The sequence below is a fragment of the Balaenoptera musculus genome, chromosome 16 (assembly GCF_009873245.2).
Source record: "Balaenoptera musculus isolate JJ_BM4_2016_0621 chromosome 16, mBalMus1.pri.v3, whole genome shotgun sequence".
Lineage (NCBI taxonomy): Eukaryota > Metazoa > Chordata > Mammalia > Artiodactyla > Balaenopteridae > Balaenoptera > Balaenoptera musculus.
Window position 1 is genome coordinate 5,207,262 of NC_045800.1, and position 23,495 is coordinate 5,230,756.

At 47.7% G+C, this 23,495-nt stretch overlaps 1 protein-coding gene across 2 annotated transcripts in view; it reads right to left on the minus strand.

Moving 5' to 3' along the window:
• Positions 1 to 23,495, minus strand: part of DOCK1 (dedicator of cytokinesis 1) — a 530,116-nt gene that overhangs the window by 258,685 nt on the left and 247,936 nt on the right. The window lies entirely within an intron of this gene.

A 23,495-nucleotide genomic window follows, 5' to 3' on the forward strand; every position in this document is an offset into this window, starting at 1 on the left:
TTTTACCAAACTGACTCCTAAAATGAATCTACTGTCTACCAACTTTTAACTCCTTTTCCGAAAGAACTAAACATGATCTATTCTACACCCTAAAAATACGCACACTTCCATCCATAAAAAATGCCATGGGGATCTGGGAGCAGGAAGATGGATGAATTCCCTGTGTCCCCGGCCAGCCCCCAGCACAGCGTTTGCTTTAAAGATTAGAGCATGATGTCGCACCAACTTCACCCATGTGGAATACCTCTCCACAGCCTAAGGTAAGGTGCAACAACGTTTCACCATTATTTACCTTCGTGAAGTTGAAGACTTGCCATGGAGTAATACGACAAATAGTTTTTTACTTCAAAAAAGAGGGGGGATACCAATAATTTTAATAGACTCATGTCTACTAGATCCATGAACAACTAAAAGTAGTCTTGATGATATGAAAAAGGACAATTAAATCCTCCTCTTCATATTAAGTGGGTTTTCTAACCTGCCAATTACAGCTTTCCATTTTCTTCCCAGAATTATACATCATGTGGGTCACAAACACCATTGTCCCTGGAGCTTGCCAGCTTCATGCTGCCACCTGTGGCTCAGCTCTGTCCTCGGCATGCATTTACGCATTTATGTTTATCTGTTTTCGCTCATGGTCCCTAAAAATTTAGTTTTCCATTACCGCCAGCACAATTTCAGGATGCCCCGGCAGCTTTATTTACAGTGACATGTTTAAGAGACGGAAGACAGATTTCGATGTCGTGCATTAGCAATAAAGCAAGATTCACAGAAAGTTGCCCAGACCACTGGGAGAGATTATTGAGCCCACATGGCAACAGCCCATTCCCGGAGGATTATGTTGCAGGCATCCATGGCGACGATCCCTCTCACCTGGCACTGAATGTCCCCAAGTCCTACACATCCCCAGTATCAGTTCCCTTCCAGGCAGAACAGGGGTTACAGGTTTCCGGGCTGCTCACACATCACCTGGCAAATCTCTCCAGCCAGCCCCACCAGCGCCACTACCAGCCAGAGAAGTAAACAGGCTGAAAATGAGCCTTGAAGAATCTAGGTTAAGAAAGGATAAGAAAGAGCACGGTGACAGAGTTCGGATCCACAGGTTCAGGATTCCCTTCCTGGGCATATCTGGAGGCCGAGGATTGTAGAGTTGTATCCCAAAGGATGAGGGAAAAGGAGATTTCAGGATGTTTTTCCTGTGTAATGTCTGGACACATCGCCCCAAGCATCCACGTAGAGACAAATAAAGAATTTCATATAAAGTGAGTTATAAAGAACTGACACTATATACAGCATGGAGCTAGGCTCAATTCAACTCAGTGAACAAGGACCCAGCAGTGGCCGAGTCCCAGGCACAGGGCTGGTGCGTCAGGGATGAGCAGGCAGGGTGTGTGCACCAGCAACTGTGTCTGAAGAGGTGCTTGAGTGAAAGGACGTCACCAACTGTCCTCCCAATGCATTCCCCAGAGCCTGGCACTGCCCTCCAGTCTACCATTTCTCTGACCTTTCTTGGGAAATATTAAGTCTAATGAACGTGGCTACTTTCACGCATTTTCAAAGAGAATGAACTTCAAGCCCCAAGCCTGAGAAAATTTAGGAAGCCAGGTGACCCGCAGCTAGCTGGCTGTCGCATCGCAGGCACCAGGTCCTGCCAGGAATTAGCAAAGCCCCTGGGGCCAGGTGCTTTGAGCTCAGAGGACCTACTCATAGGTGGATTTGGGGGGCAGTGGGTGTAGCTCCTTGTGCCTCCCCAAGCGAGCTCCACTCTGGCCTGAAGCTAACACAGCAAGCGCCCTGGCCTGGCAGGTGGGCGGTGAGCGTCAGCCGAAGGGGAGGGTCTCGGTTAGGAGCAGCGGTGGCGCCGGCTCTGGAGTGTTCCTAAAGGTCCTCGGGCAACGGACGCCACGGGCAGCCCCACTTCGGTCCCCAGTCCAGTCGCAACGAGCCTGCCGGTCAGTCTCCACTTAGGGGGGGGCTGACCCCGGGTTGGGCCCAAGGCAACGCGCCCCTGACCCTGGCCGGGCAGCAATCCGCAGGTGAGGGGGCAGGCGCCTAAGCCCCCCGCGCTCCTGGATTTCAAAGCCCCGCTGGGCTGGGTCGGCCGGCACAGCAGGCGGCCATCGCGCGGGGTCCCCACCGACCCCTCCCGGTAAAAACCTAGGGGGCCCCGCCCTCCAGCTGCTCCGGAGGCGGCTCCAGCTCCAGGGTAGGCTCAACAAGTTCCCGGGCCGCGCAGCGCCGCCTGCAGCCCAGAAACCCCGAGGACGCGCCGCGGTAGAGCCCGGCGCGCAGGCGGCAGCCGCCGGCGGCTCCTTCCACCTCCTCCCCGGGCTCGGGCGTCGGCGGGCGGGGGCTCCTGCACTCCCGCCCGCTCCGCTGCCTCCGGTCCCCCCACCCCACGCACTCGGCCCGGCCCGGCCCCGCGCCGCCCCGGCTCCCGCCCCGCGGGGCCCCGGGCTCCGCCCGCCTCAGTGCCAGCCGGGCGCACAGGCGGCGGGCGCGCGGCTCCGGCGCCCTGTCCTCCGGCCGCCCGGCTCGGCGGAGTAGCTGGGACCCGGGGGCGGCGGCAAGGACTTCCCTCCCGCTCCCTCCCCGTCTCCGCCCCCGCCTCCCGGCCTCTGCTCCGAGATCTCGCCGGAGACAATCGCAGTAAATGAGGACATCGGAGGAGCACGGAGCCTGGTGGCTGTGGCTGCCTCCGCCGCGCCGCGAGCCAGCGAGCGCGCGGGCATCCCCGGAGCCGGCCAAGCCGCTGCCTCCCCGCGCGCGTCGCTGAGCCGGGCCGGAGGGACGCGAGCTGCGGCGCGGGGGCCGGCCGGGCCGGGCGGGCCGGGCCGGCGGCGGTGGAGGGGGCGGGCGGCGGGCGCGCAGCCGGCCAAGTCTCCGGAGCCGAGCCTTCCTCCGCGCGAGCCCGGCGAGCCTCGCCGCGGATGCCCTGCCCTGAGTGCTCCGTGCCGCGCCAGGCTTGCCCGAGTCCGCGGCGAGACATGCCCGAGCCCGGCGCTGCACCGACCTCGACTTATCTGTAAGCAGCCGAAGGTAAGCGGAGCCCCGCGCGCCCTCTTCCCGCGCCCCGGCGCCCGCTGCACTTGGCCGCGGGCAGAGCACCGCCGGGACGGGCGCCGACCCCGGCTCGGGAGCTCGCACTCGCCCCCGAACGGGCATCGCCGGGGACTCGGCGGCTCCCGGGGCCGGGACGCGCCGGTGCAGCCGGGAGCGAACCCGGCGGCGGGCGGCGGGCGGGGCCGGGGGGGAGGTTACGCAACTGCATCTGGCACGGCCGGGTCGCCGAGGGGCGTCAGGCAACTTTGGCGACGGCCGGGGAGGAGCGGGGCTGCGTGTCTGCGATGTCGGTTCTAGACAAACGCCACAGCCTCGTGAGCGCCCGACAGCCCGAGCCAGGCAGAACTGGGGGGATCGGGGGCGGCCGTGGCCCCGGCAGATTTCGAGGTTTTTAAGTCTTTTCCAAACTAAATAGAACTGGCAAGTACGGCTGATTAACTTCGGGGGCATAAGTCCGAGTGGAGGGGCCCTGGCGCCGGCCGCGATGGAGAGGCGTGGGCAGAGCGAAGGCAGCTGCCCACGTGAAATGCCCGTCTCCTCCCGTGGCGCCAGGGCTCGCTCGGGTTGGCACCTTCCCGGGGCTGCGGGCCAGGGTCGGCGCCCGCGGGTCTTCCGGGGGCTCGGCATCCCGAGTCAGACCGGGACAGGCGTGGGAAACCAACCAAGGCTGCAGACCCAGCTAAGCAGGCTTGCTGGCGAACCAGGGCAGAAGGGAGGAGGGAGCCCGCGGGCCGGCCCGGGGCCGGGGCAGCGCCTGGAGCCCAAAGTCAAGAGCGAGAGTCTGCGTCTTGCTGGTTCATGCTCAGGGTTCCCGGCCGGCATCACCATCGCCAGGATAAAGAGCCTGTCCCCGTGACCTCAGCATTCTCCTAGCCCAAAATATGCCACAGGGAGATGGAGCTAGCGATAAGGGGATGCCAGGAGTGGGGGAGGAGAGGCGCATCTGGTGTAAATCGGGGAGGAACGGGTGCGCTTGGCTCATCTACAGAGCGGGGCCCTGACCCCTCTCCTGCTGCAGGTCTGTGCCGGAGGGCTGGACGCCCGGTCGGGCCGCTGAACCATGAGCAGCAGTGAAGCCGTTCAATTTGACCTTGTCTGCTTCGGCGCTTAAATTCTGCGGAAGCATCCCGAGGTGAAGTGGCCAAGAGAGGGAAGGAACTTTGGGCCAGCCCTGCCTTGGCTGGGAACCCACGCGATCATTTCACAGGACTACAGCTCAGACTAGGAGGGTCCAGGCCGGCGCGTTGGGAGGTTTTCCCTTGGACGAGCACTAACCAGGAGGTTCCTTTTCCATTTGCCGGGGGAGGGGGGGGGAATGTCAAGGTTACCGGACTGGCGATTTGACTGAAAACTACCACCCAAATCACCTGACTTGGGCCATTCCTGACGAGTGGTACACGTATGAAAACGCTTTAACCTCATTAAGCTCATGCTACGGATCCAGCAGAAAGTATAAGCATCATTTCACTTTGCAGAGGCGGAGAGTGCCGGGTTTTACGATTCACACTGTGTGCTATTTATTACATTCATATCCTGTTGAATGTTACTTTTCAAAGAAAAGTTCATATTCATCTTTGCCATTTTTTTTTTTTGCCAGTATGATTAGCAAACGTGCTGTCAGCTCAAAGGAAAAATGGAAGTCCTGCCATCTGAATGCCTCACCAGATATTAATAATTCACTATCGATGTTTACTACTTACATTAGATGGCACTGCTACTCATGATGGTTTTATTACAGGAGCATTTGGAGAAAAAAAATGTCTAGCACAGCTATCACTAATTGCATGATTTTGCATAAATTATGTTAGCTACAGAGAGTTTGAGCTTTTCTTCACTTCACGAAATGCATCATTTCCTTAAAGATAGGACGATTCAGTTATTTCTTAGCTAAAGAAGAGGCCTCTACTTAAAGATGGGTACCCTTGAAAAGCAGAGGTTACCTTTAAATCTACTATAGTTTATTATTGTGATTAAGGCATTAGCTTTTACTTAACTCAGGCCCATTATCCCATTGAGACACACAACCACTGGTGATGACATAGGTTAATCAGGCCAAAGCTGGAAAGCTTTTGAAAGCCTAGGGAAAGTTGGGTACTCTCTTGGTCTCTTGACTTTGGGGGCTTCTCTGTTCTGCCACATTTGTTTTCCCCACATGTAGGGGATTTCTTTTATTTCTCCCTCTGTAGAGAAAAAAAAATTTAACTAAATAAGTAAATTAATGAAAAGACTTGTGCGTGAAAGGCACTGGTCTACGGGGAAGATTCCTGCACAAGGAAATAAGAAGTCAGAAAATAAAAATGGTTCTCAGAATGAAGAGTTGAATCCAGCAGAGCAGTTGGACAGATGTGTTCACTTAGCTCCACATTTGTATTCTCTTGTCTGCTCTCACCCACGGCTGTCTCATTTAGAGCTACAACAACTGAACTCTTGTATGAGAAGCAGATTACTTACGTGGGGGACAGGCTGCTTCTCCAAGATAAAGAAATCACAGCTACACTGCGAAGCGGCAGTCCTACGGACCAGCATCGATTTAGGGAGGCAGTGACCGGGTCATCAGGACCAGCCCACCGGACACCTGAGTAGGTGCCAGCAAGGCTGCTGCTTTAACCAATCAGAAGCTCGGGGAACCACACCAGTTATGCCTGTTTAAGGCAAACCATGGTCATTTAGGGACTATGAGGTCATGATGATGCCCCAGACAAAACTGGCATTGTTATTTTAAACAGTTCCTTCATCACCAATTCCCTTAGCAACCTCTTCCCCTGAGCCCTTCATTCCCCAGCCAACGAAATGAGCTGCCATAATTTATGAAGCAGTTTCTTTTTAGTCTCCTCACATATTTGATTTTAATATTTCATTATGGAGTGACTTCAGTACTTTAAAGCAAAATTTAGTATGATTGATATGACATGCCAACACTTTTATTACCAGGGTATTTGCATACAAACATTTGGATAAGTCTTTAATATTTGGGCGAACCTATAACATAAATGTAGAAAAACCTTATAACTTTTAATCAGTGTATATTTAAAGTCTATTTTTCTTATATATTAAGGACAGAACATAGAGATTTAGTGCCACATTGTGGGGACCCTGCTGGGATTCACATGAAGAGGCTGTTTAGTACTAAACAGTAAGCCGTACAAATTACAGGTTTGAACCCTTGGACCGTGTATGATAATGTATCTGTTTCAGGACCAGAGGCCCTGAAGTGTCTCCAAGCACCCAAGAATCTTACCTCTCAGACTGACAAAAAACATAACTTGGAGACATTTCCGGGTTCCAAATTCAATTCCTGATATAAACTATTTCAAACACCCCCTCTACCATAGGGGTAGGTGCACAGCAATATTACCATAAGCCACCGTGACATTCAGTATGGGTCTGAGTCATACGTACTTGAGACATCGTTCACACCACAGTGAATGAGTTGAGGGGCTCTAAGGTAGACAAAGATATTAATTATCAAGTGACAAATCGCTGATGTAAATAAAAACAAAACACTTTAACCTGATGGCTCTGTGTCTTTCTGCTGAGTGCATATTCCCAGCTCTAGTTGGGAGAGAAAGAAAATTAACTTGACTACAGAAAAGCAGATATTAAGGACAAGAAAGACTTAGGTTTCTAAATTATAAACCTTTTGGCTAACACCGTATTTCCAAGGAATTTGGAAAGAACAGTCTTCAAATTTATCATTTGCGAATATTGCTTCTGTAGAATATTGAACTGATTATTCAAAGTATTGTACATCCACAGACAAGCTCTCTTTACCATGTCATCTTGCTCTTAGGAATTGGAGCAAAAAAGGAGGAGAGACTCACGTTTACACACTGAACCTTCACCCGAGTTACTCTATTATGGCCACGACACGGGTGAAGAAACTTTTTGAAAAATCACAACAGCATAGCAAAAGGCTGGTCAAAGTTTATATCGCAGTTACTGTGGAAAATTCCAATTCAATCCTTAATAATCTAGCCTCGGGCATAAAATGAAACGCAGTAAACTACAGCATATGAAATACATGAGAAGGAGGATTTGGGATGCCAGAAGTATTACAAGCAGCCCTGCAAATAAAAGTTACTCTCTCGCCTCACCAAGACTCCAGAGAGAAAAGGGCAGGAAAAGGAGGCTGATGGTCTGGGGCCTCCTTTCAGCTGCTCAGTTAAGAAATCACCCTGGAGGTTCAGCATCTCCACTGTCAACGATAATGAAACTGACCAATCTTTGTTTGTGTTTCTAGGTCATTCCACCAGTGATGTGGGTCGCTCCATAGTGGTTGTTCCCTAGGAAGTATCCAGTGTTTGTCAGCTGCCTATCTCTTTAGCTTTTCTGTGTATACTTAGTATTTAGACTCAGAACACCTCATATGATCTGCATTTTGCTCCCTGGAAGCTGCTTGCTTTTGTAGTAAGTGATTTTAGCATCCTTGGAAATGTAATGGAACTATTAAACCTGGACTTGATAATGGGCAAGCACTGGAAAGTAGGTTGATACACAGATGGCTTGGTCCAGAAAGGAAGGCTGGTTTGTGGAAATGTACCCGACAGTAGCAACAGCGGCCATGGCAATGTGTGAGGTGTTGCAAGATGAGTGAGAGGTCCTCAAGAAGTTCAAGGCCAGGAGGGCGAGAGGAGGTGGGAGGTAGGATCAGGAGAGGACCAGTGGTGTGCTTTGAAGGTTCCCAGGCAGGAAAGGGTAATGTCCTGGCTGAGACAAGGGTTGAGACTGGCCCCGTACACACAAATTCTGCAGCTTAAGCACAGCTTGCGTGTACTCAGAGCAAGAGACTTGTGTGGGAAGGGTAAGAAGTGACACTGGGCAAAGGTCTCGGGGTGAAGATCAGAGAGTGAAGAAGCAATCTGAAGTCAGTTAACAGAGGAACAGGCAGGAAAGAAAGGTCCTATGTTCACTGGCGATGGGTAACCACTGAATGTTTTGAACAATCACATACACTTCCAGAAGATCAAGTCTTGACAGCTAGAGATCGGCTGAGAGGGTGTGACAGGTGAGAATTAACTGGTAGCAAAGGTGACTGGTGACAGTGGGAATGGTATATAAGGGGGTGGCTGGGAGAGAGACATCCCCGGCGGCAAATCTTTATGACATGGCAAGTGAAGAAGGCATTAAAGATGCTACTAACCCAGGCAGACAAGGTGGCTGGGGACTCAATGGAAACAGAGAAGCCAGGGAGCCAGCAGATTTGCGGGGGGAAGATATGATTACTATTAGAAATTTGAACTTGAGTTTCCAACTGGAAATATTATTTTAAAAGATAAGTTCTTCATCATTTCTTACTTCTTAGAATGTCCGTGAGATATACTCTCAAAGAGAAGAAAACTGGATCAAAGGATCCTCAACACAGAGAAATTCTTAAAGGACTAAGAATAGCCCTATCAAATAACAGGTGCTTCATGAATATTTAATGAGGCTATTAACAATAAACCTAGTCAGTGATCTTGCTAGAAATTCACAGACTCCAGATTGGACAAAATTTTTTTTTCTTCCATTTCAAGTTGTTTTGAAGTAGGAATTAAAAGGAAGTCTTGTGAGAAGATGCTAACAATGAAGACAGCTTCTGGAGATGAACAGTCCTTACATCTGCGCCATACAGTGACCAGGAAAGAAAAGAGGATCAAAGTTCTGGGGTTTTCCACCCCCAAACTCAACCTTATCGAGTTTCCTTTGATAAAAGTTCACATGAGTAGAAGCTGAGTTTTTAAAGAAAGAATGTGGACTTCCCCGGTGGCGCAGTGGTTAAGAATCCGCCTGCCAAGGCAGGGGACACGGGTTTGAGCCCTGGTCCAGGAGGATCCCACATGCCGCGGAGCAACTAAGACTGTGTGCCACAACTACTGAGCCTCCGAGCCACAACTACTGAGCCCGTGCACCACAAGTACTGAACCTGCACTCTGGAGCCTGCGAGCTACAACTACTGAGCCCGTGCGCCACAACTGCTGAGCCTGTGCTCTAGAGCCACGAGCCACAACTACTGAGCCCACGCGCCACAACTACTGAGCCTGTGCTCTAGAGCCGCAAGCCACAACTACCGAGCCCGCGTGCCACAACGACTGAAGGCCACACGCCTAGAGTCCGTGCTCCGCAACAAGAGAAGGCACCGCAATGAGAAGCCCATGCACTGCACTGAAGAGTAGCCCCTGCTCGCCGCAACTAGAGAAAGCCCGCATGCAGCAACGAAGACCCAACGCAGCCGAAAATATATAAATAAATAAATAAATTTTAAAGAATAAAGAAAGAAAGAATGTGTTTAAGTTTAGTGACCTAGTGTTAAGAGTGAAAGAAACAAGGGAGAAGAACAGGACAGATGATGACTCTATCTCGCCTCAATCCAAGAGATTAAATGCTCTTTTACCCCAAATGCTGACATTTTGGGGTTGAAAGGAATTTTCACTTTACCAAAACACCGGAGAGTTCACTGGGTCAACCCAAGACCACCAGAAGATGTCTGGTCTCTTAGCCTGGACCCCACCTCTCAATATGACGTCACGACATGTCCACTCCATTGGTTTTTGCGCCAGACCCATCAACGTAGCGCTTCTTTTCTAATCAATACCAGAGTGGCTCATAACGATTTGGGGTTTGTTTGTTTGTTTCTTTTTTCCTTGTTGAAATTGCATGGCACAAACAACTAGACAACTAGTTCCCCATTAGTCATGCACGTAAGACTCGCCTAGCTTGGGGAAGTGCGCCGAAGAATCACTCCCAAGAAAAGATCATACCACCTGCAAGCGTGGAGACTTTGAAATTTTAAAAATGTTTAAAAAGATAAGTTCCTCACTCTTAAACCATATTTTTCATTTGACTTCTCAGGCCATTGAAAAACCCCATGATAACTGCTTTTCTCAAGTATTTACCGTCTGTCTGTTTTCAAAGTAGTTGTTAGTTCAGTGGCTTCATAGAAGTATTTTCCATTCTTGTTTGTTTTGTTTTTGCTATTTCTATTTGTCTCCATGTATACTATTTACTGTCCTCTAAGTATGTCTCTGCTTTATTTATTGTTTCTATCAGATTTGCTAGTGTGGCAAAAATCCCCAAGGGTTAGGCTAAAGGATGGAATTTATCACATGGTTGCAACACTGGGTCTATGAAAATATCACCTGCTCTTGCTGCGCAGGGGAAGCTCAGGGGAGGCGTCGCTTCTCGATGGGGCATGATCAACTGCTGAGTGAGTGGTAGGGAATGGACTGGAATCCAGGGCCCCCGGCTCTCAATTCATTCCTAGTGACCATTTAAATTCTGTTTACATCAAAGCATCACATCAACTCTAATTCTACATCCAAAAATTATGTGAAAATGACCACTGGCATGCCCTGTTTTCAAGTAAAAACCTAGGACAACTGTATACTTTTTTTTTTTTTACTTATTTATTTTTGGCTGCATTGGGTCTTCGTTGCTGCACGCAGGCTTTCTCTAGTTGCGACGAGCGGGGGCTACTCTTTGTTGTAGTGCGCGGGCTTCTCACTGCAGTAGCTTCTCTTGTTGCAGAGCATGGGCTCTAGGCACGCGGGCTTCAGTAGTTGTGGCACGCGGGCTCAGCAGTTGTGGCTCACGGGCTCTAGAGTGCAGGCTCAGTAGTTGTGGCGCACAGGCTTAGTTGCTCCGTGGCATGTGGGATCTTCCCGGACCAGGGCTCGAACCCATGACCCCAGCATTGGCAGGCGGATTCTTAACCACTGCGCCACCAGGGAAGTCCAACTGTATACTTTTTAATCAGCCAAAGTGGAAACCTTACAAGTGGTTCTCAAACCTGTTTCTCTCAAATAACATATCCAGCGTCATCTACACCCATAACGTATTCTTAAGCGCGTTGTCCTTGTCAACAGCACTTCATCACCAGCAGCAGCATCGCCAGGACCACATACTGAGGGCTTCATAGGCACCTGCCTCCTGAGCCCTCATCACAGGATCAGAGCACTGAGAGCCGTGTCCAGGGGACACTGTCCACACCTGCACCCCTAGTTCTGCCAATTACTATCTGGGTGATGTGGACACGGACTCATTTCTCAGTGCCTCAGTTTCTCCACCTTTTAAAATACGGTAACTCCTCCTTCAGAGAGTATTTGGAGAATGCAATGTAAGAACATGGATAAAGTACAAAATGGTACCTAACCCATGCCAAGCAGGATAGAAACATTAGCTTTTTATTACCTTTACTTGCCCAGGTCATATAATGTGCTCAGGATTCTGGGCTAATATGCGGAAGGGCCAGAACTCAAAGCCAGGCAGTCAGGCTCTAAACCCCAGTTCTTAAGCACCGTGTGATACGACATAGCCAGGAATGACCATGACAAGAAAAGACTAGAATGAGTCTAGTCTAAGGGATGACCTTGCATACCCCCTTGCTAACTTATACAATCCTACATCTAAATCATTCACTGAAAAGCACTGGCACTAATAACTCATCTCAAACCCCAGATCCCTGGTGAGAAGAGCTGCCCCCACCCACGGAATTCCTAGGAAGGGGCAGAATCCTAGATATGCTGCATCCCCAGCCGGAATCAGCAAAAGAAAAAAGGTGTGAATACGTCATATTCCCGCTATGGACCTGCCAGGTGACAATTCACCTGGAATTCGCCACTTGATAATTAATCCACGTTGCAAAAGACCTGTATTTTAAACGATGACAATGACAGGTCGCTAATTGTCCCTCCCTGTGGAAGGGGAATCCATGCCCACTGATACTCCATGAACAGAGCCATGGAAAGCCCACCCTGCTGGCCTCGACCTGGGCTCTGTTTGGTGATCAGCAACCCCTGGCTGAGTCCCAGGTTCATTCTAGAAAAACTAGAAGGGGATGGCTCTGCTTGCTCCCCTGGGACATCACTCATTCATCCCTTCATTCGGTAAATATTTATGGGTACCTTTTATGTGTCCCATGTAGCTCCAAGCTTCAGGGATACAGCAGGAAATACAAGAGAATGAGGGGAACAAAACAAGACACGGAGACCGGTGGTTCTTCATCTTGCATGCATTAGCAAAATGATCTCGGCCACCCTGTCACCAGTTTCCCCAGAAACTCTGACCACCTAGACTGGGCTGGGGAACAATATATGTATTCTAGAGAGTCAGGCCCAAGGATGGAGGCCTTGAGGAAGATGCGTATCTTCCTGCTTCCTCTGGGATGAGCACAGCCTACCTTCGGATTCTTTTCCCCTACGTGGCCAGAAAGGCTGTCTTTAAAAACAACAACAACAAAACTTGTAAAAGGTACCACTTCTTCAATGCTGTGCTCTCCTCCAAAGTTTCAAGAAAGCCAAGTATAGAGGGGTCGTTTGAGGTTTTGGAAAGGCTTATGTTTTCCTTTAAAACAATATTTTTAGGATTCTGATGGGCACAGAGAATCATTTCAAGATCAGCGGTACTGCTTATGCACAACGACGCTAACTTCTTGAACCTCCACAGTCTTACCCCTCTGTTCTCTCTCCCTTTACCACAATCCCTGTGAAGGAAGAGAGCATCAGTTCCAGCAAGGTGCCAGAGAGATTAAAAGGCAGAAGCAGAACACAGAAACGTCAACTTAAAATGTGATTATTCATTCAGTTTAACACTTGTGTTCACTGTGTGTTGGGTGCTTCATAAAATGTGAAACTGTATGATGGTCCCGCCTCAGTTACCTGTCCTTGGCTTGATTTTTGTTTTGCCCTGGGAGGAACTGTCCAGCTCTGTTCTGTACGGGAGGAGAAGGGTTGCTGCAGCTGCCTGATACAGAGCAGTGGAAAGCTGACGGTAGTGGCTCTGGTCCATCAGAACGATCTGTGCCTCCATCCCCAGTTAATAGCACTCAGGGTGTAATGCCCTCTGCCTGGACTGGCTTCCCTGAGCACCTCCCCTTCCTCTCCTGTGCCTGTCTGTGCGGTTCTAGCCTTCACTGTTCCCCTCACATTCTCCCTCTCATTTTATTTCCCCATTTCCCTTTTCCTTCCTCCCCATGTTCATCACAAACAGTAGCATAGAATTATATTTTTAACTACTGATTTTATTTATTGAGTGCAATTTTATACTTTATGTTTTCATTTCAAAGTAAGGAAAAATGAAAAGCTATTTATTTCATTCAACACCTTTGGGCCAAAACACACATGCTCTGAAGTAACTCAATGCAAAGGCGCGATTCCCAACCCTCTATTGATTCCCCCCCACTAGCCTGAAAGGTCAGGGGTTCCTCCTCTATAGTAAAATCTAGAGTCCAGTTAGAAGGCTGAGATTACACCGATTCCACACTCTCTAACATGTTTATGTTATCCCAAGCTATTGAGATTTTTGAATTAAATTCTTAATTTATTCTGCCATGACCACATCCCACTCCCAAGAAGAAAGCCGGGCAGTGTAAGAACAAGCCTGCTGGTCACATTTACTATAACAAATATGTTGTAAGGGCCCCAATGCACTTTATGATTAAATATAAAATACACACCACTTCTGAACCATCTACTCATTTTTGTGAGTGTGTGTGTCATCTTCGTTTCCCTCCACCTGCACAGAAAAAAATTAAAAGTAATACCGTGTAACAACCAAACTCAAGATAGTTACGCCAAGGTTCAGAAGATAAAAATCTGTGGACGTGGTTTTACTCAAACTAATGAAACTCTGTGCCATTCCCTTTCCACTCATCCGATCCCTACCCAGGTTGCAGAACACAGCCATGTTCACCAGATCTGAGGATCCAGGTTACGCAGAAAGACTCCATGAAAGCCAGTAATACTGAGTACCCACTCTACACCTTCTTAAAATGTCATGGGTAAGGCCCCTGCTGTGAGGATCCTGGGATGTATATCATTATATTCTTAAACTAATTAGCAAGGATCAAAGGCTGATTGAGTTCGAGAGAGAGGCGATGCTTAGCGGAACCTAGTCTACAAACACTTACATACGTGTAAGAAGAGAGAACTGGCACATCAAAGAAAAGTGACTCAGGCTTTAGGCCAACTTTTCCATGTCTCCCAGGGGAGGCCTGCCTTGACTCCCAGGGAGCCCTCTCTCAGCACTTTCTTCTTCCTGACGCCAGGATGGTTCTGAGCACAGTGGGCTGGTGCCATCCACAGAGGAATGTCTTTCCCATGCTGAGCTGCACATTGCCGAGGACGGTTCCTCGATTCCCTGGGTGCCCAGCACACGTCACCCTCCACATGCAGGTGCCATTCACTGAGTCAGTGGAAGCAGCCACGAAGACTGGAGTAGCCAGAGAAGGCAAGGCTAGACCCGGACCATTAAAAAGGAGGGTGGGGCACAGCCCCAGAACATGAACCACCGGAAGCAAAGACACAAAGTAGGGAGTGACCAGGGTGTATTCTAGAGACAGTACAGGAACTGACTTTACTTGAACAGACAGAGTTTGTGAGTACCCATGAGAAGTCCAGGGAGATTAGCAGGATGGGAAAGATTATAGAGGACCCTTAAAAAATTGATTTTTGGAAGCACTACCAAACTGGGACTCAGGTAGGTACCCACAGAGAAGAGAGATGTTTGCACTTGAAGCCTGGGCTAAGAGAACATGCCGGATGGAGGGATAGAGAGCTGAGGGCAGGGGATGTAAAAACACCAAGGTCAAGGTGGGAACGGTGGGAACAAAACGGAAGAAATCAATAGGTGAAGCAAGAGGAAGGAAAAACAAAAATCAGTGGGACCTGGTGATGGCTGGGTTGGGGGCATTAAACTAGGGAGTCAGTCAGGCAAAGCAGTGTCAGCAGCTGTTAAGGCACCCTCAGAATAAAAGGACTCAGAGACTCACACTAGCCTACGATGGATGGGCTGGGATCTCCTGACCCCCCGGTAAGACAAGTTCAGTCCTGCATTTAACACCGGGCACCTTTGCTCCATGCTCAGCTGAGGTGAGCACAGTAGCTTTGTTACTGGGTTGAGTACAGACCACCAAGGTCTCAGGCCATTGCCCTGTGCCAGCCCTCCTCCCAGGAGGGCACAGAGTCCTCCAGGCTGCCAGAGATGCTACTGAGATTTTCATGTGGGGGAGGGGTGTAGCTTCATATTTTTTTACAAGTAGCTACATATTGTTATGCACGGAGAAGACATAAGTTCACAACAGCTGTTAGTCAAGGAAGGAATTAACAAACCAACTGGCCTGGCAGAGTGGAAAATCCCACCAGGATCAATGAGAAGTCGAATTTATGTTAAGGAATAAAATGTGACAGCTATTTGGATGCTAAAGTGTGTGACACACAGACACTTTTTGTTTTCTCTTTTTCATCTCCCACCCCTAACAATGACATTTTGGGTCCTGAACACTGAAAGTTCACCCTTAGTGCACCTGCAGTTGGGAACTATCACTTGCTACTAGTAACGTTCCCTCAGTTTCCCTGTCCTCAGTGAGAGTGTACACTCTCTCCCTGCCGAGCCTAAGTTTGGCCTACACTGACGACATCGCTCTTCAGGGTAATGAACTACTTCTGAGGTTCCCCCTCATTGTTCATCAGCTGCAGTGGAAGGAAAGGGGTCTTAATTCATGTCCTTTTGGTCCTCTCAGATTAAATAATGCCTGCATCATTTTTAGCCCAAGAATCAAAGGAAAGACTCAAGTGTTCAGACCAAGCAACCTTTCCACCCTGGACCCCAGCTGATAAAACATGAGCCATACGTGGGAAGACCACACACCCTGACTCTGACTGTGGCTTTTTGTTAGGATTCTGACCTGGGCAGTTGTCTCTCTACATTTTGCCATCCACTTATAAATAGAAGCCGATGACAAGAAATGCTCATTTCTCCCTTTCTTTCTTGGCTTGCTACCGCTGCAGTACACCCAAGACCTTGCAAAGTCTACAGTTTGGCCAGACCATGGAAACACGGGCGACACACTACAAATGAAAAACACACGGGGGATCCGTTTAGATGGTAATAGATGGACACTCCCATGGCCTTGCCAGAGAGATGGATTACATCCTCAACTCTAATTGATTTCAATTGTAGTGAATGGTAACCTCCAAGCAGAAACCCTGCCGGGGTGTTCCAATATGGTATCCTGAGATTCAGCTGGTAGAAGCAGCAGGGAAAACATACTCTTTTGACAGTTATTTCTTGGGAAAATTACTGTTCTAATTTTAGCTTCAGATATATCATGTCAAAACATGCCATTTAGTAAAAAAAAAAAAAGTATGGATTCACCATAGTTCATCAATAAGGCAAAACAAGCCCAAAGCCCATCCCAGTATGCACACGTTCTCAAAGGAGTGAGATTCCCATAAATAGTCTAAGAAAGGAAAGCCATCTCATTTGCATCCTACTAATTCCAGCCTCTTGGGGTTGGGCCCCAAACTACCAGCTGATTGTTGCTTAATTACTTGGAACCATCAGGGAATAGAGTAGGTGAGCTATTTGCTACAGTAATCTAAATGCACTCATAAGCTATGCTCAAAACTAAGGCCCTATAGTTAAAATTTTCTGTAATTGTCATACTGATGGGGGAGAGAAGAGGAGTTGGGAAATCAGTTCCTCTGACTGGTCTTACAGATGATTTTGGTGAGCTGTTGGAACCAGGTTTACTGAATTCTTTTTGGACATTGTTAGTTAGCAAAGCTAACTGCGACACATAAAATTTCTTACAGTGATGGGGCTTCCCTGGTGGCGCAGTGGTTGAGAATCTGCCTGCCAATGCAGGGGACACGGGTTCGAGCCCTGGTCTGGGAGGATCCCACATGCCGCGGAGCAACTAGGCCCGTGAGCCACAACTACTGAGCCTGCGCGTCTGGAGCCTGTGCTCCGCAACAAGAGAGGCCGCGATAGTGAGAGGCCCGTGCACCACGATGAGGAGTGGCCCCCGCTTGCCACAACTAGAGAAAGCCCTCGCACAGAAACGAAGACCCAACACAGCCAAAAATAATAAATAAATAAATAAATAAAAATTTAAAAAAAAATTTTCTTACAGTGATGTAACATCTCATTTGGAGGAGGTATTTTTTCCTGTTGGTTTTTGCCACCATCATAAACTTTTGCTAATTCATTTCTAGTAATTTAGATTCTATTTGGACAGAGGATGAACAAAGGTTAATGTCAGTATAAGCTAAACGTCGAAGAACTAAGTAAATAGTGAAACACAAATGAAGAGGAAAGTCTGGTCCAAAGGGCATCTTCTGGTTCTTCTAAAACCTCAACACCAAACCCAAGCATCCATGTAGAAAACGGATGGTTCACTCCCTCTGTTCCCACTCATTAGAAACAGACCAGTGAGAATCTATTTATGTTATGTGGCTGAAGTAATTGAGTAAAGGTTTTCAGTAGGTTAAAATGGGTTTTCTGAAATCAAAGATATACATGAGCCGGGGCCCCAGCTGCCATGCTGTTTCTTCTGCCGAAGACCTGCAGTGAAGCTCCCTGAGTGCCCTTTGCCCTGCTTCCGACTGGATGGTCCTCACTTCTTAATGATGGAGGCCTCACTGCAACAGTCCATAAATCCAGGGATTGGGGCGTGACTTGGGCGTTTCCTCCAATGGGCCACCGCATTGGAGGCTGAGATGGGAGCAGCCTCCGCCCAGGGCTCGATCTCAGGAGGGTGTCAGCATTCACTTTTTTACCCCATTTCAGCCCTCTTAATGACCTCTGAAGAAGAGAACAAATGTCTGGGAAAATATCATTTCAGTGTATTAAAGGAAATTAAACTGGATAATAAATCTAACTTAGACACAGTCCAAAATCTATAGCAGTTAGCTTTGCCCTGAGGAGCGGAGGACTCCCGTTTTGGAAGAATCAATCAGTCATTAAGACCCTATAAAACAGGTCTTAATGTGAACTATTTCAGAAGGCAGATGAATTCATTAACGGGCGAGGCTCTGTCTCACTTCCCTTTCCCTCCGGGAAGCAGCGTGTTAAGGCATGGGATATTCTTTTTCACCACCACCCCCCCGCCGAGTAGCCTAATGTTCAGGCATTCCCTCTGCATATAGAATAAAATGCTGACCCAATTAATCTTGAATCCCAGCCAGTATCTTTGACACCAAGGTGTCTCAACAGCGGGACAGCAACGAGAACAACCAGTAATGTCACGCAGTCCCTTTCCAAACTCGTCGGGTTGCTTGCCTAGCTTTTTTGCTGTATCCACTGACGGATGCGACCCTGGGAGGTGTCTTAGCAAGGCCGTCCCATTCCCCAGCCCCCACTGTCAGTCGACTGCATTATGCCATTTATATCACAGCTCAGGGCCAGACTGGAAACCTCTCAGGTCCCTGCAGACACTAAGAACAGAACTAACCCAGTGGAGATTCTCTCTCGTGCTGAAATCCCACAAAGTTTCCTTCAGATGGTAACTGCAGATTATAGGTCAAAACTGCTTGATTCCTAATTAAAACAGATGGCAAATTCCAGCCGACAGTGAGTTTTCGCACATACGGATTTATCTTCTACTAAACGCTCCCTGGATCTCCCAGCCAGTCTGCACACACCTATATACAGAGGCATGTATGTAGACGTCTACACCCTGCAGATACACATACACACACACGAACACTGTGAGGATTTTGAAAATTCATTTTCTTTCTTTATCCAAGGTTTCCTCAAAACAAGAAAAGATGACCTTTGGGAGACTGCTTGTACCCAGATCTAATCATTTCTAGGTTTTTCTTCTTTTGATCCAAGTGTTTCTACTTTCCAGAGGCCTGATCCTGTCATGCTGCCCTAAGGTGTGGACTAACTTTGCCCTGTGTTTTTTTCATTGGCAAACAACATAACGACACTGCAACTCCCCCTACCCAAACTGGAAAACAGAAGGGAAAATAAACCTCCCCAAAAGCACTATCTCAACACCACAATGATGTCCAGTTTTGTTCATGTTCTTCCAGTACAATTTGGTAGATTGCTTTCTTTCACTTAACATTATTTCATAAGCGTTTTTTTCCGATACTAAATAATCTTGTTTTTTAAATTAATTAATTAATTTATTTATTTTTGGCTGCGTCGGGTCTTCGTTGCTGCGCACAGGCTTTCTCTAGTTGCAGTGAGCGGGGGCTACTCTTCATTGAGGTGCGCAGGCTTCTCATTGCGGTGGCTTCTCTTGCTGCGGAGCACGGGCTCTAGGCGCGCGGGCTTCAGTAGTTGTGGTGCGTGGGCTCAGTAGTTGTGGCTCGCGGGCTCTAGAGCGCAGGCTCAGTAGTTGGGGCGCACGGGCTTAGTTGCTCCGTGACACGTGGGATCTTCCCGGACCAGGGCTCGAGCCCTTGTCCCCTGCATTGGCAGGCGGATTCTTAACCACTGCGCCACCAGGGAAGTCCTAAGTAATCTTTATAATTATCATTTTAATGGCCTCACTGAGTGAATGTACACCATAATTTACTTAACCGTTTACTTATTGTTAGGCGTTTAGTTGCTTCCATTTTTCACTCCTTTAAGCTGGGATGAACATCTTTATATAAGCTATTAATTTAAACCAGCATGCAGAGATGACTCTCCATCACTAATCTAAAAATACAGGGTTTATATATTTACAACTCACATTTGATTATGAAATTTAATTTGAGGGTAATTAAGACATTTATATTCCAAACAGCTCCTTGACATCAAGCTCTCCCCGAGCTAGCCAGGCGCAACCATGACTTGCCATTTTCACCTCAAGACAGCACAGTCCAGTGAATTCTAAAACACAATTTTCTTATGAAAAATAAACTTTCTGAACTCTTGCTGCTTTAGAGCCAAGAGATTAACTCCAAGAGTCCATGGTTCTCTGCAGTGACACAGCCAAGGCAAGCCATCGTTGAAAATGCCATTTTGGTGTCATGCTCAATCCAAAATTCAAGGCAACCCTTGTTGAGTCTGTGCTCTAGGACCAGGTACGTTCCTGGGACCTACCTGGAGGTTCTCTGCATAACCTGCACCCAGATACTTTGTGGCAACAGGCCAAGGAAATTGCTTACGTGAGTTCCAGCTGTTTGATGCTTTATGAGGTTTATCATGGGTCACTTCCAGTTACAGATTTCCCCAGGCAGGGGTAGTTGTTTAATGCATGGGACTTAAAGGGATGCACTGGCTGTGTGATTCTGAGCAGGTTTCGAAAAAATCTTGTGCCTCAGTTTCTCGATCTGCAGCTTGAGGATAACAATAGTACCGCCCCTGTGGGGCTGTCATGAGAGTCAAGGAGAAGATGCAAGTGAAGTGCCTAGGACAGTGCTGGCATTTGGTTAGGACACAGAAACAGGGAACTTATGGACTGAATGTTGAGGTTACACTGTAACGTGTACATGAACGAATGCATGAAGGAACAATGAAAAACGAGTGTGCCAGGAAGTTCCACTTGTCTCAGACTCTCATCTAGAGAATGTCCAATCTTCTTTCATGACACAATCATTTTTTTATTTGTTTTTTTTAAATTTTATTGAAGTATAGTTGATTTACAATGTTGTGTTAATTTCTTCTGTCCAGCAAAGTGACTCAGTTATACATACGTATAATTCTTTTCCATTATGGTTTGTCACAGGATATTGAATATAGTTCCCTGTGCTATGCAGTATGACCTTGTTGTTTATCCATCCTATGTATAATAGTTTGCCTCCGCTATTCCCAAACTTCCATACAAAATCATTTTCTTAATGGTAATCACTTCAAGCCCAATCCCCCCCAATAAGCAGTAAATGAACACCCTGGAAAGATGTGCCCAACTTGATATAAAAGTGATTCTTAATGTCTAGGAAAATTCCATTGTGAAGCTTTAGAAAATATCATCCAGTCATCAGTAGAGCTCATAAACTCATCTGAAGGCAAAATAAGTCATCGACAAAACTCCTTGGTGTCTTTACTACCAGTGAAATTAGGACGACTTCATTACTATACTCAAAAAAACTTCAGCAACAGCAAACTAAACTGATATAAAAATCTTATTTATCACCATCATTTCTACTAATAAGGAAATGATTTTTATATACTTTGCAACTCCCTGTGAAACAGAGAGGTGCTTAGGAATTTTTTATTATTATTATTTTGCCACTGGCAATTAATTCTTCTGATTTGTTTTATTAGTTGATGATTGGTCCAAGACTCAGAATATCTTTCCAAACCAGCAGACTGATGTAAAAAATCATTTCAGTGCAGTTCTTGGCAAATCGTGATGATGAATAGCATGGTAGGACAAACTTACTCAGACACACATTTTTCTGTAGTGGCAGGGAAAAGGCTGAAAAATTACTATAAATTGCTTTTTGTAAAAATGCTCTCTCTTTCAAATTTTCCCTAGTATGAAGGTCTTCTGCAGAATGATGGCACAATACATTCTGACATACCTGGACAACAAAGGCATTAAAGAATGAACATGAGATAAGAGTGAGGGTTAAGATTTCATTTCCTTATTATCCCACCCCCCCCCATACTCTCCCCAACACGAGGTCCCTTGTGTGCATCTTTTTAACCTCATGGAATAAGTAAGTGTCTCTTAACGATATATAGTATCTACCCTTAGCAGGCGTGCTCTGTCCCCACCACCCATAATCTAGTTCAGTCTGTACCTCTCCCTTTTCTTCTTTCCAAAACTGCCTAGTTTTTCGAGTTTCAAATGACAAAGGTTTCCAAATATCCTCAGTACCCAGTAGAGCACCAAAGACCAAAGAAGGCTTGTTCTCTGTCTTTTCCAAACTACCCTCGGATTGTGATTGTTTTGGATTAATTCTTTTGTCGGAGGACACACAGGCTGCAATGGACTGAGGAGTTGCCTCGATGCTGGCTCAGCACAGAGCTGGAACTTTTCCAGATTGGAGCGTCAGAGCTGGCACTTTGCAGACACCCTGCCCCCTGGGAGGTGGGACGCTGCCACCCCTTCTTGGTCTTTTGCGTGGCTTTCCACCCCAGCCTTACCTTCAGGACACACTCTAGCCACCCAAGGTTTTACAGGTCTAATGCGGTGGTTCTCAAATGAGGACGGTTAGGCCCCCCCCCCACACCAGGGCCATCTGTCTGGAGCCACTTCTAGCTGTCACTTTGGGGTGGAGGTGCTACTGATATCCAGTGGAGAGAAGCCAAGATGCTAATAAACATTCTATACTGTGTAGGAGAGCCCGCCCAACAAAGAATTACCCAGCCTGTAATGCCAGGAGTGCCAAGGCTGGGAAACCCCAGTGTGATCGAAACCAAACTCTGCAGGGATTATTTTGGATGTCCTGTAACATGATTCCCAGCTCACTGTTCAAGGCAGAATTGATGAAGTACCTGCATTTTCTCTAAGCCTTTCGTTCAGTAACACTAGTGAAGTGCTGGACCGTGCCAGTGCCATGCTGGCATGAGATGTCAACTTAACGGAGTCCCCAGACTCCGAGGTGGGGGCAGTTCCATTAACTCACTCTCAGACAGGGGCTCCGGGCTTCTCCTCTCTTCCCCTTCTCTGAACCACCACCCCCGTTAGCCTGCAATCCTAAGTCAGTAAGGACTAGGGACGTGGGGAAGTGTCCTGCCTCTTTGTTCAGTGGACACCTGAGGGACGAGAAACAGCATGGACTCGGGGGTCAGGTAGATCAGGATCCTGCCAGTAGGTCTTACTTGCTGTGTGACGATGACTAAGTATCATAACCTCTCTGAACCCCAGTTTCCTCCTTGAAAAGGGACGTGTGGCACTGAAGGTACTAGGTGTGGCCCTCCTCTATCCGCAGAGCTCCTGGGGGCCACACACCCACTGGGTCCCAGAGTGGCAGCCACGTGATCTCACTGCCGCTAGCATTTCACGGAAGTGTTCTGGGAGGGACACGGTGGCCTGACCCTGTTCCTGTTCCCCTCTCACCGGCTCCTGTCAGTGACCTGGCCTCTCTGGGCACCTTGCTTGGACGCCAGTGCCCTGTACAGCCTAGCTTCATCCCATCTGTTTTCTTCTCGAACACAGGGGAAAAAAAGTGAATGCTAACTCACAAACAGCATACTTAACTATATTTTCTCGCTTTCAGTTCAACCCTCAAGAAAGTTCTTCCATGTGCAATACACAGCTGTGAATCTGCCTAATAGAGTGAAGGCATTTTACCCACTGGTATTCCCCCAGAGCAATCATTGGCCACCTGCATCTTTTTAGTTGCATTTAATAATTCAGCCCAAGATGAATTTGCATGATTCACATAAAGCCTTGTGATTTTATTTTCTTTCAGGATTTAAATCCTGAAACCACCACCATCGTGTTCATTTTCAGAGGTTGTGATCAAAACACAAAACTTGATTTTAGAATGAGTAATTTCTTTAAAAAAAAAAAAAACAACAACAGTATTTTCAAATACCGCTCTCCACAGAATCAAAGAAAAGAGTTGCTAACACAGACTTTGTAGATGTAGGGAAACCCATGTCCCTTCTATGGCTACTGTTAACCCATTAGAAGCAAGCCATACTGCAGAGATTTTTTTTCCTTTACGCTTTTCCCATAAAGCAGCACGGCCCACCATCCCATGGCATCCAGAACGGCTACCATAAATAGATTTAGCTCAGTTCCTCATCGGAGGGCTCTCCGCATTTATCCGATCAGGAGC